This window comes from Euphorbia lathyris, chromosome 1, assembly GCF_963576675.1.
Source record: "Euphorbia lathyris chromosome 1, ddEupLath1.1, whole genome shotgun sequence".
Lineage (NCBI taxonomy): Eukaryota > Viridiplantae > Streptophyta > Magnoliopsida > Malpighiales > Euphorbiaceae > Euphorbia > Euphorbia lathyris.
The window spans coordinates 136025450-136032806 of NC_088910.1; the positions used below are offsets into that span (position 1 = coordinate 136025450).

General features: G+C 34.0%; 1 long non-coding RNA gene across 1 annotated transcript; it reads right to left on the minus strand.

Moving 5' to 3' along the window:
* Nucleotides 1-6000: 6000 nt before the first annotated feature.
* LOC136217017 (uncharacterized) lies at nucleotides 6001-6873 on the minus strand. Its single transcript, XR_010683425.1, has 2 exons — nucleotides 6703-6873; nucleotides 6001-6355 (listed from the first exon to the last, which is right to left on the minus strand). It is a non-coding gene; the product is annotated as an uncharacterized lncRNA (long non-coding RNA).
* Nucleotides 6874-7357: the final 484 nt, after the last annotated feature.

Sequence of the window (7357 nt, forward strand, 5' to 3'; positions counted from 1 at the left end):
TATACACAAAAGAGGGGGGCAATTGTTGGCCCAAAATAAAATAAATTTTATTTTATGTATATACAATGCTTGGGTTTTGATTTTAGGGTATAGTTTATATTTTGTCTAGAAAATAATAATGGTAAAATAAAAATAAAATACATATGTAAACTAACCTCCAACCGATGAGCACGTCTTGCACCACGCGGGGCATAACTCTAACACGCGAAGCGTATTAGCCAGCCCGCGAGGCGTGGAGGAAGCTACTTCCGAAGGACAGCTCGGGAGCTCAACCACGCGGGGCGTTCCTTCTCATACGCGAGGCGTAGATCAGGCACCCGGAGAAGTTAGACTTCAGAGACTCCACTACGCGGGGCGTACCTTCCTATACGCCACGCGTAAAACGCATCAACAAGACGCATCAGGTTCAGAGGCTCCACTACGCAGGGCGTAGCTAGACTTACGCGGGGCGTGTTCTTTCTCTCGGCGAATTAGAGGTCAGTTCTCGCCCGGAGCCCGTTGTCGATCACCGATTTCTCAGAACGCATCCGGACACAGCCACGGGCTAGCCTACAAGCTTAGCCCCATCCCCACATCTAGGCCCAAACCTTAAGATTTTCTCTAAACCACAAGGTAGTGGAGTGATGTGGCATGGAAGTTAGTGGAGGTTAGTGGTAGTTGGAAGAAGTTGAGGAAGTTGATGATGTGGCAAGGTAGTGGGCAAGGTTAGAGAGAAAATAAGGGGTAGTTGACCAATAATTACCAAAATACCACTAAATAATTATCAAAACGCCACTCTAAAAAACTATAAATAGACCCCCTCCCCTTCATAAAAAATCACTCATTCAACACACAAAACCCCCTCTCAAAGCTCCAATGCTTAGTCTCTAGTTTCTTTTGTTCTTAGTTCTTCAAGTTCTTCAAGTTCTTCAAGTTCTTCCTTTCGTTCTTCATTTCTCTTAGTTTCAATTCCTTCTTTAGCTCTCCTTTAGCCTAAATTCAGTTCCAATAGCCTCTTTACAAGTCTTTTCAATTCACTTTAGCATTCCCAAGCTCTTAATTTGTTCAATTCTTAGCTAGAACTCTGTTTCCAAATTAATTTTCCAGATTCTTTTAAAGTTCGTTTTAGCCCTAGACCCCTTATAAAAGTTTGCTCCTGACATTCCGAAGTTCAATTTAGACTATTTACTCATCCGATTCCGTGTTTCTAAACATCCAAACGAGCCTCCCAAAGTTAAAGATTAAATCTGCCCCATTTGCCTACCACACGTTTCGACATTGCCAAAGATCACATACCGTACGGGCCCGACCTGCTGCTGCTCTCCGAGGATCTCGCACCAACACCAAAATTCAACATCAATCCGAGATAGCTATTGTGTCTCCGAGTTTGTTGTTAAATTTCAATTTATTTTATCGCATTTCAATTCTTTGTATTGATTTGTTTATTCTAATTCAATTGATTACCTATATGTTTAATATAGAGATTTCTCAATTGTAATTTATTTCATTTTAATGCTTACTTTGAACACATGTATTCAAACACTTATTCATATCAATAAATATCATTTTTCCCAAAATCTCGCGTCAATTTTGCACTTTAATTTCCTTTATTTTTTCGTCTTCAATTTGTACGCTTAGCTTAAATAAAAATAATCAATCTAGCAAAGTTTCTATAACGGCGCTAGAGACCCAAGAGGGACTTTTTCAATCCTTGCGTCCCTCGCCAATCGCTTCGATTTAGAATTCATGTCTTCGGCGCACAATTTCACAAACGTAACCGTTTTTCATAATTGAGAAATAATTTCTTTGGCACGCCCGCACCCTAACCACACGTGACAATGTTGAAATTAGCATATTTCAAAAATATCGCTAACACATACAATTTGTTCCATGCCTCTCTTTCTCTCTTTAACATAATATATAATTTCCATAGTCAGGGTTTATCTTTAAGGGTTAAATGGAGCGTCCACATGGAATGGATGACTTGAGTAAGAACACAGGTCAACAATTTTGATGCAGACATCTCCTTTAAGGATTGGAGTCATGACAAAAGAAGTCGCGTGGGATACAAAGCGAAGGTGAACGTGTGGAAAAACTGCCTAAACTGCCCCACACCACGTGTCACACACTCACACACTGTGTGGAGCTCATGTGACAGCAAGGGGGAGGGCTCCTGAGTTAATTCACTCGGTGTGTGCCCTGCCTATTAGAGATTATCAGAGAATTAATCGTTTGGCGCAACGGAATTTACAAATCGAAAAATTCTAAATATCAGTTCTTGATCGTGTTAAATCAACTCGAATCATATCAGACAAAACGTTTGTTTACAGAGTGTAAAGAAACTTACATAAAGGTCTCTTCTAGAGACGGCTGAGCGATTCCACTAGTTGTGAGAACTCCGTAATCACGTGCATGAATGTCTCAAGGACTGCTAGCCATAGAAGAGAATCAACCGAGCCTTGTTCTTCACTTGAGAATTTCGGCCAACACTAGTAGAGTGGGGGAGGGGAGGGGGGCAAAAATCACAGTTAGAATGCTAGGGTTGGGGCTTTAATTTTCTGACTGCAAATATATACCTGTTTAGATTAGGTACTTTTCGATTCAGTTAATTACATTTTAACTTGAAACTAATTCAATTTAATAAATAGAACCCCTAAAGATTCTATTTAATTCAATTGACATTAGTTAGTTAAATGAATTTAACTAATCTTTATATATTTGCCTCAGAAGAATCTGACTGGCTTATTAGTTCCATTATTAACTTACTAAAACAATATGATTAATTAATTTACCAATCAAACATAATTAAAAAAAAATTACAATCTATAAGTACATCAGATTAGCTTGAATTTGCATCTTCAGTATCATTGATCGTGATAGTATAATAGTAGACAGAGCTTGAAATTATTTTTGATATAACAACGAGAAACGCACTCCACTCATAATGAATTTCAGAGTATTTTTCTCTAAAAATGACTTCATAATCTTTCAATGAGTCAATATTTATGTGACGGTAGACAAAATTCTTATGTCTTTCCGTGAAGGAAAACATGATAACCCTCATATAAGGAGACTCACAACGACCACTTATATAGGAAGAATACAAGAAAAAAAAAACTCCAAATAGAAGGGGAACTATCAAACTTACCATAACAGTATATCGCTTAAAAATGTATTCAATAAAGAAAAATCAAAGTAAAGTAAAGAATGAGCTTATTTTTCGGCTAAAAAGCGAAAGAAATCCCCAAAATCTAAATGAAGAACTTGAAACCTTTTTTAGGATCAAATTTGTGTTAACTTTATTTTGTGTTTACATCATATATAATCAAATAAAATATAAACACAATTATAATATAAAGGGCAAAGGCCGACAGACTAAAACGCAAAATGATCAATCCATGTAGCTCTAAGGTAATCCAATATTTATTTTTTATGCATAACAATATCAGTGACATATCTAGAAAATTCTGAGAGAGGGGTGAAATTCTTATTAATTTTTTTTACAAAGTGTCTTAAAAACTATCTCATTTTAACCAAGTTCATGGGACGCTAAATTATTATAAGCAAGTTTAAGAGTCAATAGACCATTTTAAATAAATTCAGCTGACTAATATATCACTTTTAGTAAGTTCAAGAGCTAACAAAATACTCAAAAAAGAGGAGAGAAATGTCATATATATTAACAGTGGTAGAACCACAGAGACAAAGCAATAAGGAGGGGCGGCTTCCCTCTGCCTCCCCTCTAAATCCGCCACTGAATATATAACTAAAAAAATTCATAAAATGTTCATTCTCAAAAGGTCGACTATTACACATTAGTTTAGGTAATAAATTTTAGTAGGTGTCAAGCTATAACCGAAAATAGTTGTTCATCGCTATCTTATATGACAGCTAGATATCTTCTCCTTAGCTCCGTCCCTGATATATCGAACTTAACAACATTTTATAATTCGAGTTTTTAATGCACGTGTAACATTTGTAAAATGTGAGCCAATGCATTATAAATTTATATTTCAATTGAAATACTTATGCTTTTAAAAATAAAAAATTAAAGCATAAAATCTTTTGTTTTATTTTTCTAGAAAGAAATAATAATTTATATATGCATCAATTATAATCATGTATCTTGTTTGCTAAAGAAAAAATATATATGATACAACAGATTTTGATAAATTATTGTGCAACAACATTAGTAAAGCAAAGTACTATTATATATAAACATTGCTACTCATTAATGAAATAATTAAGTGCCTTTTCTAATTCTTTTACTTCAAATTAATAAAAAAAAATTAAAAGAATGTTTTGACCCCATATGTAGTACTCACCCATTATGAAATTTGAATTCATAAACTTTTCTTTCATGAGTTTTGGTACAAAAAGAAAGAGAGTGATAAAGACATCTCTTAGAATATCAAGTCTGGACAGAGAAGTAACAACTCGACTGGATTAGTTCGGTTCCTCTTTTTCTAAGTTGTTTCGGTCAATCTGGGGGAGTCTTTTCGGTACCATGTGTCTAATTGCTTCGGTCTTATCTAGCGTTATGCATCTTCGGGTTACTTGCTCCCCAAGGAGACTATAATGACTTGATCCGTATAAGATGTGGCTTACTTGTCGTTCAAGGGGGACAATCTTGACACGCTGCCTGCATGGTACTGTTCACCGTCTCATGGTTGGTACTTTTTAGACAACCTTATTTTATCCCTTAAATTTCTATCCTTTATTGTATATAGTTACCCTTTTCTATAAATTGCCATTTAGGTCTTGAGATGATATAAATCCATCTCTTTCTTTATAATTCCTCAACTTTTATCAAAATGAAAACTATTATCTTCGTATTGAAGTTTGTTAAGGTTTTTATACCTTCAACATTGGGGATATCATTATTCCTACAGATTTAGTCCGTGAAACCTGAGATTAACTCTTTCTAGTTTAGCTAGAGAAGAAACTATTTGTGTGGTTTAAGACCAAAACCCTCATTTTTCGATATTAATCTGTATCAGTTGGTATCAGAGCCGAGTCATTTTCCATTTGGAGATTTCTTCTTGGCAATGGTTCAATCTCATCCATATCAAGAAATAATGGAATCCAATGATAAGAGATTTGAAGAGATAAAAGGATTCAGAAAAGCTCTCGTGGAGCAGAATGAAAGGCACAATGCAAATATAAGAGATCTCTTGAGGAGTTAAGACTTGAGATTAGAAATATCCGTCTGTCGCCGATTGGAGGTCCTCCCCGGAGACATAAGGCTGAATTTGCATCTAATTCGAAAAAAAACACATTAAAAGAAAGAAATTCAACTAAAGATATTAGGATTATTTTGGTTTAGTTGTTAATGTTTACTGTTTCTTATTATTGGTAGATATTAGCTGATTTTATTTCCAAAATAGTTATCATTAGATACTTTTCAATCATAAACTATTTTTTTTATTTTCATTGTTCAGAGTAAAACAATAAAAATGAGGGGTAGGTATAAAATCACACAAACAGTTACATATGTTTAGACTATTTTGATAAGATCCTAAAAGTTCATTTCATCTAATCGACAAAGTAACACATCTTTAATATTGTACCAATAAATACAAATTAAACGTTTTCCTTCTATGCTCTCATCGAAATTGCTTATGTGAATGCTTACTCAAGTTAATCATTTCACGTAAGTGGCATGTAAATTCACTTAAAACCACGTGACATACAAGTTGTTACATGTCTTCTCCTTTTACTAAAATATATAATTTCAGTAGTCGAATTTATCTTTAAGGGTTAAATGAATCGTTTGTATGGAATGAATGACTTTAGTAAACATCCACGTGAATTTTGGTGAAAGTGTAATTGGAAAGTTTTCAACGTTGACTTTATCGGTACAATATCAAATATATGTTATTTTTATTAAGATAAATTCTTATTTAGACATTGTCCAAGCATATGTGACCGCTGATGTAATTTAACCTCGTTTTTTGTTGTTTTACTATAACAGTTATATATAAATTGTTTAGTTAAAATGATTTTAGAATACACAAAAAATAAAATATAAATATTTTGTATGTGCAAAAATTAAATAAAATACACTAGAAAATTAGAAAAGTTGTAAAAACAATAACTTCCAAAAACGGAAGCCAAACACTGCCATCTGGACCACCCACAAGACGGCTAGGTGCTCCGTGCGTGAGTCACACATGTGCCATGCGGTGAAAGACTATTCTTGGCGTGTGGATGTCGTAGGGGGCGTTTGTAATACACATATCCTTCACACCATATTATCTGTCTGGAACTTTTTACGATCTAAGGTTGGTGGGATCTCTGATCATGCTGGTGAGCTCTGCTTGTCCATACGATGAACATAAACTAGGCTTTGAAAGTGACACACTCTATGTTGAGACTGCAATTTGCACTATTCTGAATCAGAAACCCTAAATCACAAAACCACAATGTTCTATACGATTCTAGTGCCATTTTTCGTTAAAATAAAAACCCGTAAAAAAAAAGAAGTATACATGCCCAATAATCAAAGATGTAATACATATATTACAAATCTACCGCATATATTGTAGATCTAGCACATATTATAGATCTAATATATATATATATATATAAATTATAGCATGCAAAAACTACGTATTTTTTACCCACTGATCAAAACTAACAGAACACGAGATCTATGACTCTTATATCAATGAAGGTTTATATCGCACATATAAAGATTACAAATACAGGTTATCAGGATACCTCTTGTAGTGCAGAAACCAGTTGAGTTAATTGCAACGGAAAAACAGAAACCACGATTTTCGTATTACCGGTTACGAATCAACTATGATGAGCTTAATCGAGAGAAGACACGGTCGATGTGACTGAGAAGGGGACGGCGCGGGAATAAGGAAGAAGGAGGCTTTTGAGCCCTCTTTCTTATATTCTTCATTAGATATCAATTATGGGTGTGACTATCTATTTATAACGGATATTAATTCTAGTTACTCATTTAACCTATATCCGACTCATTTTCGCTACTGATAAATTATGTGTGATTTATGTCAAATATTTCAACACTTAGCATATAAAGCATGATTAATTTTGTAGATTTATAAATTTTGAGATTTAACTATTCATCAAACTAATTCAAATGCACAATTCAGCTAAAATTGATTCATTCTATATAAATAGTATTATTTTTTTTCAACTTGATAATAGAAAAATTAAATTTGAAAATTAAAATTTAGATCTATTTATTCATATAAGGAATAAAAATCCAAGTCAGAAAATCCAGATTGGATGCTTAATAATTAATTAATTACCCAAAAAATAATCAACTTGCTGAGGGATTCCAACTCATTCAGCAGTGTTAGGCTGAATATTTATACACAAAATTATCAAAATCTGCCAAATA